General features: G+C 40.3%; 1 protein-coding gene across 5 annotated transcripts in view; it reads right to left on the bottom strand.

Annotated features, from left to right (window-relative positions):
- Positions 1-18,888, bottom strand: part of celf5a (cugbp, Elav-like family member 5a) — a 196,581-nt gene that overhangs the window by 176,387 nt on the left and 1,306 nt on the right. The gene's annotated exons all lie outside the window — the stretch shown is intronic.

Raw genomic sequence — 18,888 nt, 5'->3', positions numbered from 1 at the left:
AATGACGAAGGGGAAAGTGCTTTTTGGACAAACTACGATAACAATATTACTACATTTAGCACATTCTTACCATTCACTGAGTCAAAACATAAGAAAGATCCCATTATCAGCATAAATCAACTTAGTTAACTATTGTCTATAGGATATAAAGTAAAAATCAATTATCTTGAAACATTTCAAAAACGAATTATTAACGCGCACAATAAACTACAATATCTACATACACATTTCACACATTGTCTTGTCACCAGTTCAAACCTAGCAATAGGACATTTAATATCAGGCTAGGCCAATTAAACTTGTATCAATTTCTAATCACCAGGCTAGCACAAAGATATTTTTGACAACACTTCCATGTTTACCAGCTAACCTTGCCGAAGCAATTGTACAAACATTGAAGTTGCATAATATGCTCAAGCGTTGTATTAACTACCTGGGGGTAAGCTAACTGTACTGTATCCTAACCTAGCCTTTAGCTTTGACCCCTAATGGCGTACTTTTAATTAATGTCACAAATTGTTTGTCATCACTTACCAACTTCGACGAGCACGACATGCTTTTATTAAAAGGTCCACCTTAGCACAAAGCTATACACGCTCAACTCAAAAGTCCTTCTTAACATTACTTATAATGGAAACTTAGTGTTTCCTGAACAATAACGTCACTTTTTTATAGTTTGCTAACAGCTCGTCAATCGAAACCATGGATGTATAATATTATGACCACCTGCATTAGTTATTGCAACTTGCCCGCAAACACGCACTTGAGACACTGCCGAGCAGGCGCCATCTGATTGACTTATTCAAAGTAGCTTTATTGACAACACAGAAAAATTACATTTTGTTAAAAAATAGTTGTGCACTGGAAAACAATACATATACTAGATAACAACAACACATAGATAAAAGTAAAGACTTATACTGGATATTTGTAAATGAGTACATCAATAATTGCGGGTGTAAAACTAAACACTTACATTCTTATATAGCTTACTATATATTCAGTCTTTGTTAGATCCAAAATGTAGAACTTCCAATTGGTACATTTCCCATGGCCTACAAGTATATATATATTTGATGATGTTATTTTGTATTTATTATTTTATAGATACTTTGTTTAATTTGTTTATTATATATTTCAAATGTAATTATTCATTTAATGTATACCTTTTTTTTTTTATCACATTGGATACCTTTGATTGTTTTTTGAAATGTCCAGTACTTGCTTAATGTCTGTATGTTTAATGTTTTCAATAAAAGAAAGAACAAAAGATAGAAACAAATAGAAAACTTACAAAATAACAATAAAATGTTTGATGTAAGGGCTACACTCTCAAAGACATTTAACCTTTGAATTCTAAATCCAATTATTAAAATAATCTTAGTTTGTTTTTCTGTATTCATATATATATATATATATGGTCTTCTTCAAATTAGTCTTCAATGTAACACTGCCTTCTTTATGCAGTAGCCAAAAACGACCAATTGTAAACTTTAAGTTTTTAAGTGGCAGCTTGATTTTAGTGGCAAATATGGACTTGAAGACCATTGGTTCCTCTGCACACTTACTGTAGAAGCCAATAAAGTCTACACACTGGTCCTCTAAGGATTTTAATATTTATGCTTGAGGGACCATTAAGAGATTAATTTGTGCCTGCCACTATAGCAACTGACAGCTACAGGCTTTGACGTCAAGTGCAGGGGCAAATACTTCTACATCGGCAATGGGTATAAATCGTGTGCTGCAGAACCGTCAAATATCAATGCAGCTCCATAGGAACTGAGTTGGTTTAAACCACAACGTCTCTCTTTTCACTCTGCCTCTTTGCTCCCTTTTCTCCATCTCGTTACCCCAGAGGAGCCAAACTGCCTCGGTGCTATGAAAGAGTGTGAACTTGCTCTCAATGTGGCATTTTCTTGGCCAGAAAGTGTGAACGTATAGCGCTCACCAAGCCAGTCCTGGCACCACACTCGCCTGCTCCCTCACACATCATTTGCACTCTTTGGAAAATGCTATCACTGTGGGTAGATTACTTGGTTACTTCATTTACTGCGATGTGGGGCTCCGGGGGAACTGATAGCCTTTCAGAGGGGTCGGAAACTGAAACACACATCATCAGCACTGATACAATGTGATTATGACTTGAATCATTGCCAGCCAGTGAGACAGGAGGCTCAGTGGCGCAGATTGACCGTGAGGGGGGTAATCAGTCTGGTCTCAGAGAAGCTTTGAACTCATATAATCACTCCCTCACCTTTGGAAAAAAAGATCCTCGATCTGTTCTCACACTCCAACCATCCTGCCAATGTTCTGTGAGGAGGAGAACAGATTGAGGGAGGACGGACAGAGAGAGCTAATAAAGAAGAGCTGGAGCATGGAGTTGGCAGGGACTTTCCGAAAAAAGATTATTCATTGTTCTGACAACAATATTTTCTCCCAGGCCAAGGCCTAATGGGCTTGTAATGAGCACTGTAATATAAGCAGTAGCCTAGCGTAACCTGTAAACCTTAATTAAGTCAGACAGCCACCTTAAAGGAAGCTGGTGCATGTGCTCAGTCACCATCTCATGATCCTCAAGCTGACTACACTCTTCCATCACTCCATCATCAATCACCCCACACCTTCTTCTCTGCTACATCCAGCTCCAAAATCCTCCTTCATTTCTCCTTTCACTACCCCTCCCATCATCCCTTCACCTTGAGCAATGGCTGGGGGAGGATGAACGTTGCAGAGCGCGGAGGAGCATCGGTGTCCATCATGAGGGCAAGAAATAGCCCCCCCTCATATCCTCTCTGACCCCTGAGTAGGGTACCTCAGCGGTTGATTTGTTGCTACTTGCTCACATAGACTACACTAAGGTCTGCATGCAGCAGTCAAATAGATCCATAGACTGCAGAGGAGTGCCTGTGGGCGTGTGTGAAACTATTAAAAAACATAACAATGCACATCTCATTGTATGGCGTGCGTTGCCTAATGAGTATGACAATGATTGCTTTCTGAAAGACTCTTTGTATTTTTACAAATCATTACTGGGACAAAGAAGATATGAAGAACAATGAAGAGGTATAGACACCTTCACAATCACTATTGTGTGGTTTTCAGGTTAAGTTCTCTCAGGGCACAAGTGGTTCTTTGTATCCAACTGTAGAGTATTTCTCTGAAAGGCTGACACAGGGCTATATAGTGTAGGCATATCAGCATTATGGGTGGAAAACAGTATACTGTTTCAACGAGTTCCTGACAAAGTTCCTGAGATAATGCCCTTTGGCAGTATGTGCATTTCCAAGGGTGGCATGATAGATTGGAACTGGCCCCCCATTCCCAAGTTGGCCAGAACTATTTCAATATGCGATTATGGACAACGCTTAGGAAACAGCACTTTGGCATCGTCCACCGCACTGTGGTCCTTAAAGTAAGCCTCTGCTTTTGTAGACTATTTGTGTACTTCATTCTTCTTCTGCTATAAAAGCCAGGGCCCAATCTATAAATACATCTAGTGGTCTGCATCCTTGATGAGCTAACTAATTGACACTGTTAATGGATGGAGTTTCACAGAGCTGTAAATAATGTCTAGGTTCACACTTACTGCCTCCTGCCGTGTTACTTCTGGGAGGGCAACAAGAGTTTACCTGCCAAGTCCTGTCGCTCCGGCCCGTCGTCCCAGCCTCCCCCCCCAACCAAGCCTGCTCAGACCAGGCGATTTACACAGAAATCAATAGAACTTTCTGTGAGCCCCTCCCCCAGTCGAAGTCAGAAAACTGCATTTCCTTCTGTTCATGTACTATAACAAACTCCTGGAAAGACAAACAGGACCAGGCAAGAGGAAATAATCAAATCACTTTCACTTGGCTCACGCCCATTGCCTCCTGCTACAGTGCACCATACATTTCCACTGATGGAAAGTCTTCATATAATGTACCTAATTAACATTTAATGCAATATTTCCAACAATGCTTGTCCTCTTTTGAAAGGTGAAAGGCATTTAAACCATTCAGACGGATCAATTGATCAAAGCATTAAGCCACAATCGCAGATGACTGGCAGCTGCAAACTGACTGTTGGCTAAGAGACGGATGAGCTTCTCACTTTGATTTTACAAATTGAAAGATACCTTTAAAGACAGCGCTTCAAAGACAGAGAGTTTGCCCAGATTGAGTGATTGAAAGACGCGTAAGGAAGAAAGACATGTGAGGGGGAGAAAAACCAGACACACACACAAACAGTGTTCTTTGTCATGCTGCTAGGCCATCTATTTGCAGGTCTTTTTAAAACAAGTAATGAGTGCTCTGCTGCTTATATTTATTGTTTCAATCCATTGCATGTAATTAATTATTTCTTTTGATACTTACGTCACCACAGAGCACAAGAAGGGTAATAATTGACACCAACGGTCTGACTAACAAGCAGGCACCAGGGTGTTAATTGCATTCACATATATTTCCTATACCACATTCAACCCAGTGAATTCAAGAAATACTGTCCTGCTAATGAAAAAGGAAATAATTGCTATTATCTATCTATCGAAGTATATATATCTATCTTTCTATCTAGCTATCTATCTATCTTAATATTATATAATATATCATATATGGGTCAGAAGAATGGTAAAGAAAGAACTCTCAAATGAACCCCAAGAGCAGACGAAGCAGATATGGGAGCCCATCACCATTAATTAATTTGAGTTGTCTTTTTTAATTAAGCCAGATTTACCGTTGATGAGTGAACCACAGAGCGGATGCCATGTTGGAACCCATGTAAAGTCTGCATACAGCTCATTCAACCGCATCTACATTTGATCATCAAAAAACAAACACAAATGAAATCCCTCATATGTCTCTTCTGCACTATTTGGCACATCATTTGCTTGCATCGCACTAAACAAAAATGTGGATGCGATACATCTCCAGTACAAAGCCCCTGACCAGTTAGTGTCTCCGACGATAAAGCACAGTGGCTGTTAGCTACAGCGACGCCGCTTCAGCAGGAAAGATAGATGGAAGAAGTGAGGGGAGAGATGGTTGCATGATGTAAGGGATGGTGTGTGAGGAGAGTAGGGGGGCCGACGGTGGAAATGATGGGGACATGGCCCTACAGTCGCCCACAGATGCTGCCTGTGTCTCTGCCTCGCTCTCCCCCTCCTTTTGAGCACAGTATGGGAGCCGTCTTTTGGGGGAGGCTGGCAGGCAATCAGTGATGTCATGCCAGCAGTGCAGCGATGGCAGCTTAACCTATTTTTGGAAATACCACAGAATTTCTATTTATATCTGTGCTGAGCAGCATGTATCTTCACACATCCCTTCCAGACCTGAGCAGTCATAGACGTGTTCCCAATCTGAAATGTGTCTCCATCACAAATTGGGGATTGCTTAATATTTGAAGGAAAAGGGTCTCCATGCTGACAGTGCTTTTGACCGTGCCATTATAACAATTTCGAAAGTTATTATGTATTTTGTCAATTTCAACGTGTTTTAGTCTGTTGTTACATTTAAGGTTTTTGCTTACATTGTACATTTAGATGTAATACAAGCTGTTAAGTAAATCTTCTTGCAGACCAGTGGTAGAATTTTTTGTATCTGCACTAGCAGCACCAGTAATAACGGAGTGTAACTAGTGTTACAAGAGGCATTTTCTCATGTTAACAGCTTTCAAAAGATTATTTTAAACCGTACATTTGTCAAACTTGACCTCTGCTGCTCCTCCTCCTACACCCTCCACCCTCCACCCTCCATCCATCCCACCCTCCAGTGTCCAAGCAGCTTTCAACCTGTCAGAGGGATCCTCCATGTCCAGCATTCAGCCATCACTCAAATCTATACTTCTGCCTTGAGATGAAAGCGACTATTTGTTTCTCTGACAAACACTTCATCTTCCCCCTTCCACTTATCCATCTGTCCATTCATCCATTGTTCTGCGCTCATGTGTCTGTCTGTCATTTGCCTTGTGGGCTCCACTGCATAGATGTGCCATCCTCCCTGTCGGTATAGTGGCAGTGCTAAGTTATATCCACAGTTCCACACAGATTTTTTTATATGCAGGTGCACTTTCAGGCTGATACATGTACGACATGAATGCATTGTTCATTCACACCAGCATCAAGGGCTCAACCATTTGGCATTCAGAGAGATGTGACAGCTTGACTAATCTGTGATTGTTTGTTGGCCAAAACATGGGGGTTAGCGAGCCCTCCAAGGGCACAGTACTATAAGGCAAGACAAATAACTTATTATTTTCCAGGCTTGTACAAGGCTTTATCGCATGAGTTCTCCTGAACCATTCCAAAATGGAGAGGGATTATCGCAAAACATTGCATTAAAATCTCCTCTCTCTCCTCTCCCTTGTTATTTCATTTTCCATCTAAAATGAATCTGTGCCCAGCCAGGCTCAAACACAACATTAAAGAGCTTGTGCTATTCTAACAGAAACCGCCAACCCCCACCTCCCTCGCTCCCTCCTTCTTTCCCCCTCTGTGCCTTTATAACCCCCCTCCCCTCATAAGAGTACACTCTGCTCTGTAGGCAATGGCACTATCTGCGAAGCGACCCATACAAAATAGATAGGCTTCTATCCCTCTATTAAGTCTAAGGAAAAAGCTGCTGTGACCTTTGTGTATGAACAAGAAGGCGGTATACCTCTATGGACTCTTAAATCTAACCCTACATCCCATCATTGAAAAGTCTGTCAGTATATCCATCAAAGACAGTATGACGTTTCCTAACAATGGTAATAAATTCAAATGAGAAATATCAGTAATATTCTTCTATACTAGAAAGCCTTTTCTCAAACATCATTGGTGCTCTTTTAAATGCACTAACACATAAAAACATCATTATATCACAGCAAGCATAAGCAAAAGCAAATACCAAAAGATTCATGGATTAACTTCCAGGAAAGAGATGAAAACTATTTAAAGTTTAACCTTTACAATCTGTCAAATGAATCATGCCCTGACACTGTCCACAACTATAAATCAACCACCACAGAACTTCATAGTCTGTTTAATTGGATACAGATGTTGTGTATAGTTTAATGAAAAAAAGTGATGAAAATGCTTCATGTTTTCCCCTTAGACCTCATACCACACCTCCCCATATATGTCCCAGCTCCAGGCATCTATTAAGAGCAACCATATTCCAGAAAGGTCATGGAATAACTGCACTTCTAACATACTGAAAGCATGATATACTGCAAGCCATTATGAATGTTGCATTGGCGCAGGAAATCAATCCATTTGAAAGGCTCTCTTGGGCAGGGATTAAGGACAAAGAAGCGGAGACAGAATAAAAGCCAGGTGAGTTTGGTGTGCGGACGCTAACCTCCGGCAGAGCGCGGCCTTGTCGGTATCTGAGATTGGCAATCTCCTTGGAAAACCAACAGAAAAGAGGAACAAAGAGAGGGAGGCAGCGCTCCTCATCCTGAAGTCAAGGCCCATAGCGCCTGTCAGTACCAGTTCAGCTGCTGCATCTTTTATGAGGAAAGCCCTGTTGCTTATTACAATATTTACAGACGTTTAAAGATTGCGAAGCCAGTGCTATTACTGCATTAGATTGGCTCGGTGGCCTTCGTTCACTAGCCCTGACAGAAGATTTTATTCTAGATTTGTTCAATCGAATCACTGCACACAGCAAGGAGACTTGTTTTTTCCTTTGTCAGTGTTCACATATGGAATAAAGTCCTTCTTGAAACAATAATAAAACTGTTTTATAAAATAATCAACCACACAACTGGCTTATTAACAAAAAGCCTATAGGCTCCACTGCTGTCTGTTACAGTAAATCAGTAATATCATCACAGAGTGTTGTGTATGCAGCGTCCATGTCACTTCTACAGCTCTGTTTATAGTCTGTAAGTGAATTTATCCCATCTGTTTCCCCAGGGGGGATGCCGTCCTACAGCAGTGTGGTGATCTTTGACACTTTCCATAAGGCACACGCAATATGGAGACGTGTAGATGTGCTTCGACTTCCATCATGTCAAAGATGAGAGAGAGGCTTCTACAAACCAGCGCTAAGTTTTGTTTTTTTAGCTTTATTTATTTATAGAAGGACCATGCATATAAAAACATTAATCTCAGCAAAGAGAAGAGATGCAATATGCCAGATTATAGCTAATAGCTCATTTCCATCTGTGGTCCAGTTGCATCAATGCTGCTGCCTTGCAGGCATTGTTTCAAATATAAAAACTTCAGTCTCCTATTCATACCATAACATTTAGTTTTTATGTATATATTCCAGCTATTCCTGTTTCCTTCATTTTCTTTTTTTATTGGGAGGGCAACCCACCGAGGAATGCTATCCATCAGACTTGCTCAGAGGGAGAGAAAAATATACAAACTTGAATAAATATTTAATTAGATTATTCTGTGATTTAATGTGCTTCTGCTTGGCTGGGGTCTACGGCAATATCTTTGGTCCATTTATAAATGCATTAAAACACTGACACCCGAGACTAGTTTGATATTGATACCGGGGCTGAGTTGGTGGCGGATTGAAGTAGGGACTGTGTTGTCTGTTCATCTGTCTGCTGTGCTGAATCACACCTGTAGAAAAAAGTATTTTATTCCTTCTCCTTCCGTCTCGTTTGAGCTCATGTTTCTTCACTGCACGATGAAAGGTTAGTCAGTCTCAACCGAACTCACAGGATAAAATCTATCCAGACGAACAAATGAATTACACACAAATCCACACTGAAACAGATCCAGCATTATTCTGAGTGATTTGCATATACATCCACTTTGCCAAAGCAAGACTATTTATTTGATCACAATCAAATGAACAAGAAAAGAAAATCCTTCCACAAACTGACATGGAAATTTGACCAGTAGTTTTCCCATAATCCGCTGACAAATAAACCAAACCAAAAACATAACCTCCTTGTTGGAGGTTATGATAATAATATAGATTAAAGCCTTGTTATTGCATATATGCATGTGCCTAAGTGTCCAATTGTGTATTTTGCAAGCACTATAAGTGGAAGCTAATTAGTGCCAAAGGGAGAAGTTTTCACAGCCTGTGATAAATTCAACATCAGGAAATCCTCTAACTATTAATACCAATTGGGCGACAATAATTGGCAGGCCATCGACAGCGCGGGCAGAATTAATCATTTCAACAGGCAGACTAGACTGAATTTTTAATTGGCAGAGGCAGCCACTGTTTAGGGAGGCAACCAGCTGATCACCCAGGAGACTGCTGCTTCAGACAATGCACATTTGCTAATCCTCTTGAGTCGAGTTATTATGGCCATGCATTATTATCACGCTTTACAAACTAATTCCATGTTTTCCCTCATGGATTACCAAGGGGAAAAATTGTTGCATAAGAAAAGAAAGAAATAACAAAACAAAAAAGGGCAACGCGGATGAATGTAAAATCAAAATGACAGAATAAGTGCAATGACTACGAATGCACAACACTCAGAATGGTGTGTGTGTGTGTGTGTGTGTGTGTGTGTGTGTGTGTGTGTGTGTGTGTGTGTGTGTTTTACCTGGATTCATTACATTGTAAGCCATTTCATTTGATTGAACCTTGAACCCTTAAAATTGACCTGTAAAAATAAGCTAACATATAAGATGTTTTGTTTGTTAATTTGAGGGAATAAACAGTTAAAAAAAATGGCCTTTTCCTTAACACCTATTGGGCGACAATCATCAAGAGCTATATTGTGCAATCTTTATGCAACGCTGTCATTTTAGTATATGCATGCACACACAAACAGATACCGAAGAATGCCAAATGAGTGCTACACTGAAGAGATGTCTTCCCTTCTATGAATTTAAACTGTATGAAGTGTTAGCAATACTGCAAATTGCTTCATAAAATATGTTGCTAATAGAAGCTACGACAACACAATCTAATTCTAATCTAATCTAATTGTGTCTTTCCCAGGATGTCAATCATATGAATGAACAGAAAAAACTAATATTTAAATCTGTTTTTGCTGCCGCATCAAAACAAGGGCTTTGTGACAGTTGTAGTCAACCTTTGTAATGGTAACAGATGTAATATTTATTTTCATGGTGATTGTATATATCATAGAAGACATTGTTTGCAAATGGCATTTACATTACCGCCACAGATTGTCATTTGTCTTTTCTAAATGTCACTGCAATAAAAGGCTTATCTCCTGTACATCCCTCACATATCAACATCTGCTCTGCAGGAACGCAAGATGGGGAAATAATTTAGAAACAGGCTTAATTTATATATATTTGTACTAATACTGCAACCAAAGGATGATCATGTTTTTGGTCTGTGACATGCATTGGACAGTATTAAAGACAAAAATATTAATGCACATTTGAAATCATAAAAAAGTGTAGCAAACGCTGTTTTGAAGAGTTTTTTTTTCTCCTTCAATGGTTGATTTTGTTTCTTTTTTGCTTATGATTTTTGACAAAATGATTGTCAGTGTGTGTCTTGGAATTTATTGCCCTTGGTTGATTGCATTCAAAATAGTTATGATTCTGCCACCAGGGAAGCATAAATGTCATGCACACAACAAACTAAAAGTTGGTTGAAACTGGTGATGGATGATGATGATGATGATGATGATGATGATGATGATGATGATGATGATGACGTCTGTGGGATCCACAGTAAGGNAACCATTCAGAAACGTCCTGCTGCAACCGAGATGTTTGCACCTCCACCAAAACCTCCGCTGCTTCAGGGTCAGTTTCTGGATCAAATTGATAATATGCTTGAACACATGCATTGCTCTGAGATGACATGTTTATTCCACACTCGTAATCACAGCAAACATGGTAGCGTGACTCTCGCCGGCTCATGCCCCCCTCTTCTGCAGGGGGGGCGTGGTCAGCTGCTTGCTGCTCAGAATTTTCAAAGACAGGCTTGGAATAGAGCAAAAATGAGCGAAACGAGGCATGGCTAAAAAATGATCTGTTTGGTATTTTGAAAAATAAAATGTATAAATATACCTTATATAGGTATGGTCATACACTATATCATTTAAATATAGCATGATAGGTCTCCTTTAAAGGAAGATTATGACAATGTGTTAGAATTATAACAAGGTCATTTAAAAAGTGGCTGGAAGTCTGGTCTAAGATGCCAAAATGTAAAAGAAATTGAACACAAATGTGAGGGTTATTTTTTTGTGTGCTGCAAACATTTATTAGCTCTGGCTCTGTTTGTATCGATACATTTCGCTCAGACAATGGGCACAGAGGGAAGTCCAAACAACACTTGACTGATGTTCAAACTGATATAAAATATCCACCCAAACTCTGCTCAAGTAAAACCAGAACCATACAGAGTGATCCTGAATCTGCTGTGTAAATCTCTTCTTCTATTGACGTCACGTCTGCAGTGCCAGCTGACTCCCCACATGACATTGATTTATCCTGAACCACACTAATTTCGAATCAAAGAGTCCCAGATTGGCTGACCAGTTTCATCGGCTGTGACAACACACAGCTCATTTTAGAGGCTGTGCAAATACACCAATAGACAGAGTCAATGGCACACTGTCTGAGGGACAGGGCCAAAAAATAAGAAACTGCATTGAAGGCATATTCGGCCACATTATTGGGGATAAGTGTCTTGCCCAGGGACACAACGACACACTGACTGCAGTGGGGTTTGAACCTGTGCCCCCCTGATCCGAACACCACCGCACTACTCCACTGCGCCACACGCCTCCTTGCTGACCTAACAAAAGTTATTGTTTCCATGTAAGTTTACTGCTTGGCTCAGATCCACCAACGATCAGCAAGGTCTCACCTCTATTAACTCCTGAAGGACCAGGCTCAATTAACTGCTGTTTCAATTCAGATGACCTGCTAAATCTGTTTAAGCGATCCCGAGGGATTTGGGTATAAGTAATGAGGTGTGGCCCTATCTAAGTGTGACTGTGGCAGTTTTGCGATCTTACCTTTGAAGCAGGAGAGGAGAGCGCAGATTTCTTTCAAATTGTCCCAATCCAAAGGGTGGGATCAGTTTATTTGAAGAAAAATTGGTCCACACTTGTAGGCCTACAGGGTTTTTACCTTCTCTCGTTACAACATGACAATCATACAGAATATTTCACACTGTGGTCAATTACTAATTTGAAACCTCAATTCACAGTCTTACATTTATTACACTAAGTTGTAACTTCAACTGCCCAATTCAGTTGTGATATTAAGGCATCTCCTCATAAAAGGGCGGTGATAAAAACCACATTCAAACTTTCATTCAACAAATCAATTCACATACACACCTAGTCCAGCATGAATTCGGAGGAATTTCCTCAGAGGTGGCAGGGTACTAAACTTTCAACAAATCAATCAGAGATATTTACCAAGTTTGAGAGAACCTTACCGAGGAAAAACCCAGCTCTCAGGAGAGAGCTTTACCGAGGAGAGAGCTACCAGGGTAAAACCCCCCCCTCTCTCGAGTTTGCTCCCTCTCAGCCAGTGTTTTTATGCTCAAAACAGGACAGAAAAACCTAAAGATGCCTCCTCCATACCCATATTTGTGGAAACTGTGCATGGCCTCTGATGTGCAGGACGAGACATGTCCAGACCTATTCTATGGCTATGGCATAAACACATTTGTGGGGCCCCCTCCCTTGTGCACTGCTGTGAGGGGAAAACTGTCTCCCCTCTCTTATCAGTGAAACTCATAAACCATAATAGGCCTTACACTCAACTTAACAAACCACTTGTGTTTTGTATATACTGTAAATATAGAAAATCATAAAATATGAAGCATTTTCATTGTGGGTTATACAAGAATATAATTGATTATATTCGATAACTAACTTTCGTTTTAAGTATTCAACCTAATACGGAGATCTCAACAATAGAGAGCACTTTATCATCTTTAGCCTGCCATACAGGTATTTCAGTCGGCACTCTTTTGCTATTTGTGGGGGAAAAGGGGTTTTATAGAGGAACATTACATGTTGTTGGTGTCCGTCGTATTGGTATGGAGGCAGGTACAAAACAGAGGTAAATTAAAAACGTTTTTTTTTATTTGCCTGAATAAAATTAGGTAAATATACTATTTATTTTTAATAGATGTTTCACCATAAATGTAAAAGGCATAATCATTGTTATGTTTAGGAATTCAAAACATTTATTTAACATCAGGGAAAAGATTGTGGGATAGTTCAGGTGGATTTTAAGGTTGGGGTTAGAGGGTCAGGGGCGCCCTCCAAGATAATTTGTTATCACTTTACCTTCCAGATTAATAAATTGAATAATTGTGAAAATTAGAATTGTATAGTTATTATTTATATGATCAAACATTTGAACCTAGAGTTTGAGAACCGTTTTAAAGAGTTCTTATTCAACTTTTAGTTTTTGAGGCTGCAGTTTGTGCTGTTGTTCTGACAGGGGTTTATACTATTATGTTAATCCCCTTTATATTGATGAGGGAATGCAAAAAGCCCTTGTCTACTACACAATTCAGTTTAAATGAACGCAATATGCTGTGGGATCAGACAAAGTGCGAGATACTGTAAACAATACAATCATGATGAAGAGACAAAGATAAATCATGGCAAATTCAACCATTATTGAAAATGAACTCCACAATAAAGCTATTTATAATTCAGCAGGCTGTTATGTTGCAATGACTATCAAATATTTCACACATAATAGGTTTTCTCAAGCTTCAAATAGGCTTACATTTAAAATGATATTCAGGGTGTTAAACAAAGTGACTCGCCTATGGTTAAATATCATAAAAAGTAAAAAATATATCAGCATGGTTTAACCTGTTAAGCCCCAAGCCTGTTTTCAGGCCTCAGGCTTGAAAAGGACATTCCCAGAACAAATTACCATAACTTCACTTCTAAAAACGGGTAAATTAATAATCTTTTTTCTCAAAGCAATAATAAATAAACCTGTGATTAGGATGTAGAAGAGTGTTACGTCCCCACTAAGGTCTAGGCAGGGGCGTAGCTGGAAATTCTGGGCCCCATGAAATAATCTATTTGTGGGCCCCCAATCCATGCGAGTGCGCGTCAGCGCGCACGCTAAAAAAAATGTGGCCATTTATTTATTGATGAAAACGCATAATATGGTTTTTACCAATACATTCGGATAAGCAGTTCAGCACCTGAACTGTTGGTGGGTGAGCCTAGAAAAGGATGTCGCATTGCGTTCATCTTCAATTAATGGACCAATGCAATAGTCTACCAAAGAACCTTGAGCCGCACTAGCTAGGCATATTTTCCCCTATTCTTGTGACAATGTTTTCTGATACTCAACATACAAAAGCTGTTACTTGTCCTGTCTCTCTGTAATCCCATCTCCAACACGCGGAAGTGTTTTCACTACTCGCGTATAAAAGCCCCGCCCCCATCTTCACAGCTGGTCGATTTCAACAGAGGAAAACCGACAACTGGAAGATGAGTGGAAAAGCGTCACATAAATGTTTAAGTGCTCACAGCTCCGTGGGAATTATTATGTGCAATTCATTTCTAAAAGGCTTCCACATTACTATAATTATATTTTTATGTAAATGTAGGCTACATTTTACACCAAAACGGAACACAAAAGCAGGACCAACCATCATGCATTGAATTAATTGACTAACAAGAGAAAGATTCATTCATTTAAATAAATATTTAACCCGAAATGGGCCGGTTCTAAAGGGTTATTCAGTTAAGCCCGATGAGAGGGGATACAGCTGAGCACATGTCATCATTAACAGACGTCGTTTAAAAGTGACGTTTGAGTGAACAAGGACATCCCAATTAATACCTGAGGACTCCTCTGTCCTCACATCACCTCCTCGTGTCTCTCGCTCGCATCTTACGAAGGCGGAGCTAAGACGCAAGGAAGGGACGCGAGTGAGGGAAAGGAGGAGTCGAGGAGGGGTAATTGGGAATGAGGCTAAGGAGAAGAGAGAAAAAACAGGAGGGAGGAAAACCGCACAAGTAAACAGCCTGCCTGGACGTAACAAAGAGTCAGAATCATTTAGATTTTTTTATTTTTAAAGTAATTCAGATTGAAACAGAGTAGTATTGTTTTTTTTTTTTTAAAAATGTAAAATTATAGTGTCCATCAATAAGAAAGCACAATGGATCAGTGAAAAGCCACCTGCAATGATGGGGATGTAGACCTAAAAGCTTTAGGAAGCAGGCATTAATAATAAGTACCCTGTAATCAAGATTGATGCAAAACAAGGTGACAATGCTGAAGTTATTTTAGAGAGATTTAGAAAAGAAAACCCACCTCTGAGGGTATTTGGGTTATTGCCATATCTCTGGAACCCATCGGTCCGATTTGATGGAATGATGGACCTCTTTTGAATCGTTAGAGCCAATCGAATCGAGAGAAAGGAGTTCCTAACTCCATCTAAACATTTACCCATGGTTAATGAGCAGTGAGCATGCGCAGCCGCATGCCCAAACCGGAAGCTTCATTAGGTTTCTCATACTCTAATTCCCCGGTCCGCATCCGACTCCCCTCCCTCGACTCCTATCCTCGAGCTTGCCCGCCCCCTATATTCTATAATTTCACATTCAATTTCAGAATCAAACAAGATGAGAGCACTCTCCATAGAGACGGTAACCAATCACGAGGACTGCGATATGATCCCCCCCCTCTCTCTGTCGCTGAAAGGGACATTCTATTCTATGCCACTGTACAACACGCACCTGCCACACTGTACCACAGCGACACGCTACCACTGTACCACACACACACTGCAGCTCCTAAAGGCATTAATCACGGTACAGCCGGTTGTTATTTTATCATGTGAAGCAGCTAAATGGTCTTAGAAAAATATCACTCTTTGTTTGTAGTACCAGTATCTACTAACTAAAGCAAATAAGAGAGTAGGCCTGTATACTGAGTTAGAATATATATTATACACACTGCTCTGCTTCTGCAGCGGACCTCACAGCTGTTCTCTCAGGAAACATCGTGAGCGCGATGAAGCAGTTTCTAACTAATATCAGGGGATGCACGCATGAGCTGTTCATTGCTGAGATAAGGTCGGCCTTGTGCGATCCCCTCCACGTTCCCTGGAAATCATCCGCGGAGGAGCACGTGGAGGAACCATCGAGTGTATCCTCAGGTTATAGGCATCCTCCAAGAGAGCCTCCTACGACGCTCGATCCGTCGGTCCTCGATTGTGCCATTAGAGGAAAGTTAGGATGTCCTTCAACATTGGGCGCTGAAAATTCATCCGGCACGCGCCGTGTCACTACCGGAGAACGAGGAGTCGAGGAGTCGGGGAGGGAAATTGATGTATGAGAAACCCGCTTATACACTCTTGCGTAGCTCTCATAGCAGCTTATATATGAAAACTTTACTCTTATTGATATGAAATGTTATGATGGATTATCAGTAATCATTCAAAGCTGAGGAGCAGACCATGGATTAACGTTCAGCAGGCGTTTATATGCGGATGTTCTGTTATGTATATGTATTTATATATCACATCCCGAGCTCGGCACCGGTCATGTTCCGTGTTTTATAGGTTCCGAAATTTAATCCATTTATTCGTGTTGACCAACAGCCCGATTTTCCCTTTTTTTCGTGGTCACACAGAAGACATTTAAAAGCATATGTATTTCTATGGTTGTATGTTCGTGCCGCGCAGCACGAGAACATTTACTGCTGTTTGACGCCGCGTTAACCGGATTGCGCAGACATCCATCCGAGTTTGAAGGATTAATCAGCGGGGTGAGCACTTAGTCGCTAAGACGAGTACGCTTGGCTTTATGGTCGGTGTAGTGTCTTTCGGCGGCGATCCTAAACTCAATATGTTGACAATCGCGAATTGTATGCGTCGATAATGTTTCTGGCTTATAGGCTACGTCTTGTTCCGGTTATTTTTATTTTTGATAATTCAGTGCTGGACGACGCCAAAAATGCCCGAGATGTAATGGAATTAACATCAAATAAATTAAAACAAGGGATGGTGGTGGATTGGTGAGCACAGAGTGAACAGGTGTGTGTATTAGAAAAGAATAACAAGATTAGGAGGAAAAAATGATTTAAAAATACAATTTCAGTTCCTGAGGCCTGATCCGCATTTTTTCCTCCATCAGACGGATCAAAAAAAATGTCAGACACTAGTACGGATTTTTAAAAATAAAAACGGAAGTTAAGGGGCTTGATATTGCGTAAAAAAGTTTTTGATGAACCCTACGTCTTCCGCTTCCAAGACCGAACCGACAAAGACGTGCTGCGAGCACGGAAACGGATGCTCCATAGAAATACATTGTTTTAATGTTTCTGTGTGACACGAAAAAACAGGGGAATAATCATGTTGGTGATTTGTTATTGAGTTCGATAGTTTTTGTGACTATACACAGTAAATGCCATGTTGTGTGTTCTGTTTATTATTTATGTGTTTCCTCTGGTATTTTTCTATCGTCTTTTGCTTACTGGTGTTATTATGTTTGATTTATTTGAAGTTTATAAAGTAACGGTATGTCTAGGAAAGTTAAATCTGTGGTATTTTTTTAACTGTCACTTATAATAGGTATCATGTGTGTTAAATTGACAGGGACATGTGTATATTTCCCTCCCCAATAATTGAGGGAGAGTCGTTTGGTTTAGAGAGGGATGTGAGCATGGGGAAGCATCCTAATTTGGGGATAGCCTCCAAGGACTCTGAGACTATGTATCCCCTATTAAAAGATAGATGGTGCGTTTACACATTGCTTGGGGCAATATGTGTGTTTTCATTGCTAGTAAATATGAGTGCTGCTATGATTTACTTGTTACTTATATACCTCTGTTTTCGCTATTTCTTTCATGTGCGGGTCTAAAGGGCGACAAACAGGAAAAGTTAGGCTAAACATTTTTAGTTACTCATAAAAGAAAATGGGAAGCAGCCTTTTAATGACAGGGACAGAGAGAGCTGGGGGAAGGTGGCACATTCTTCTTAAGCTTTTCAGCATTCAATTTATCAGTGGAAATTCTACTTGTTTTCAATAGATGGTGGTGTGGTTATTCTTGTTATTTTAATAGTAACAGTATGTGTAAGGAGCTGGATAATATAAGTGAAAGGATGTGAACATAGCCAAATGGCGGAGGCTGTAGGACAAATGCGTGTGTATCTCTATATTGGGCCTGTGTGAGAGTTTACTATTTGAAAAAGCATCTCTAATACTACTTAAGAGCGGGATGATAGAGGGTAATTGGTGTTCTCTGGCCTGTTGAGATAATGAAAGTTATTTACATAGTCTTACGTACTATTTTTTTAAAAAAAAAAAAGGCAACTATAAACAACTATATCGCTTAAAACAACTCTTTAGTCTTGTGTGTGGTCACCTTGGAGGGGGCGGAAGAATGAGGACACAGGGACAAGAGCTCAATAAGAAGGGGGGGAGTGATGGTGGGCTAGAAGGGGAAGCTGGCGTGCTGGCTGCAAAGATGTGGAATAAGGATAAGAAAACTGTGGTGTTTAGATGGGGATTTGTGCCTTACCAGAGCACGTCAGGAAGGTGGTATATGTCTGGTTTTGTTCAAATGAAAGAGACTTGTTTTGTTTCCGGTGTTTCTTTCTGCTGTGTCACACTGATTGGTGTTCGAGGTTGTTTCGATGCGACAGGTCCTTGTGTTTGTTCTCTCTCCCATATAAATATGTGAGCCTTTCTTGGGGGTGTAAAGACGCACACACCTCCTCCATGGTGTTTTAGTTTGAAAGGCCTGTGTGTTCCTTGTGGTTCGTTAGCGCTCTTGTTTTTGACTGTTTTGTTCGGGTGGGGGGCCGTTCCTGAACCTGTGGTCGACAGGGGGTAGGATAGCGCTGGTAGCACCTGAGACAATTACTCATGCAGCAGTGCTTCGTGACTTCTTGTGGAATGTAATTTGTACTTGTTTGTACTTTTGAATATTCATAAACAAGGATTATTGGTCTTACTTGACGGATTCTGGTAGTTTCTGTAATCTTTCTGCGTCGTGTGTTACGAATG

The sequence above is a fragment of the Notothenia coriiceps genome, unplaced genomic scaffold (genome assembly GCF_000735185.1).
Source record: "Notothenia coriiceps isolate Sejong01 unplaced genomic scaffold, NC01 NC01_scaffold00002842, whole genome shotgun sequence".
Lineage (NCBI taxonomy): Eukaryota > Metazoa > Chordata > Actinopteri > Perciformes > Nototheniidae > Notothenia > Notothenia coriiceps.
This window is presented reverse-complemented; position numbering and strand designations above follow the sequence as displayed.